This window comes from Triticum aestivum, chromosome 7A (genome assembly GCF_018294505.1).
Source record: "Triticum aestivum cultivar Chinese Spring chromosome 7A, IWGSC CS RefSeq v2.1, whole genome shotgun sequence".
Classification (NCBI taxonomy): Eukaryota; Viridiplantae; Streptophyta; class Magnoliopsida; order Poales; family Poaceae; genus Triticum; species Triticum aestivum.
In genome coordinates, this window is record NC_057812.1 from 692,681,484 (window position 1) to 692,683,163 (window position 1,680).

Here is a 1,680-nt window from a genome sequence, read left to right on the forward strand (position 1 = left end):
AGGGAATACTCCAGGAAAGAGTAATCTTCAAGGATCCCAGATGCTTTATGTTCAAGAGGAGAGATGCCACATGTCTTCTTGGGGGAAAGACATGTTCATATGTGCTTATTTGCATTAGCTCTGTTCATTTGTTTCTTTGAGCTCTGTTTTTCTGTTCCCTATCTTCTCCCAGTATCCCATGCTAGATTCAGGGGGGAGCAAGACATCCAAGGGAAAGAAAACTTCTTAAATTCATTGCATATCTTTGGGGACATGTCAATATCTATCGTGGTACTCTATACTCACTCTACATGTCATCCCAGTCTTGGTACTTTTGTGGTTCCTTTTGTCTGCTCTAGCTAGTGGGTGCATCTGTGTTATCTAACCTTGTTTACGCAGGCTCATCCCATTCTAGCCAACTCAAGACCACAAGGTAAGTATATGCATCATAGTCATGTGTATGAGAAATTCATGCTGATGTACATACTGTTTGCAAGAAGGACTCATGAGCATGAAGGTACATTTTTCATCATTTGCTTTGATGCATATAGCCAAGATACATGCAACACATTGCTACTCTTTCATGGTTATGCTCTCACATGCTTCTATACTCCATATTCACATGATTGCATACATGTAGGGGGAGCCTATGCCTGTTACATGTCTTTCCAAAGCTTTACTTGCTATTCTCTATATCTTTATCTAAAGCTTTGATGTATGTTGCCATCAATTACCAAAAAGGGGGAGATTGAAAGCACAAGTGCTCCCTGGGTGATTTTGATAATTAATGACAACATATCTCTTGTTGGACTAATATCTTTACCTAGTATGTTTCAGACAAGTTCAACAAATTAAGTGGCATGGACTAAAGGATGTGGAACCCCCTTCAAGATGCTAAGGACAAAGGATTAGCTCAAGCTTCAAGATCAAGACTCTACATTTTCTATTTGAGTGATCCAAGATCACATTGAGTCTATAGAAAAAGCTAATAATATCAAGGAGGGATGAGGGGTTGCTTGATGAGGTTCTTGCTTCATAGTGCTTAGTGATATGCTCCAAAACCCTCAACTACCTTCCCACATCCACATATAACCTAAACCAAAAGTCAAACTTGGCCCCACCGATTCTTTCTATCCGGAGCCACCGAGTTCAGTTGACATCGTGTAACACCCTCGATGCGACTATATCTCCCACGTGTCGAGGCACGACTTAGAGGCATAATCGCATTGAAGGCATATGTCGCAAGTTAGGCAATCTTCACAACATCCCATGTAATATAGATAATAAAAAAAGGGAGATAACATAGTTGGCTTACACTCGCCACATCAATCAAGTACATAAATAACATTACATCATTCAAACACTCATGGCCCGACTACGGCGCCAAAATAAAAGATAACCCAACATGCGACACGGTCCTGATTGCCCCAACTGGGCACCACTACTGATCATCAGGGAAAGACACGTAGTATCATTGAGAGTCCTCCTCGAACTCCCACTTGAGCTCAAGCGTGTCACCTGGAGCGGAATCATCAGGCCCTGCATCTGGTGAGCCACAGGGACTCAGCAATCTCGCACCCTCGCGATCAAGACTATTTAAGCTAAAAGGTAAGGCAAGGTAAATATGTGGAGCTCCAACAAGCGACTAGCAAATATGGTGGCTATCCTGTTCGCAAAAGAGAGCGAGAAGAGGAGGCAAAG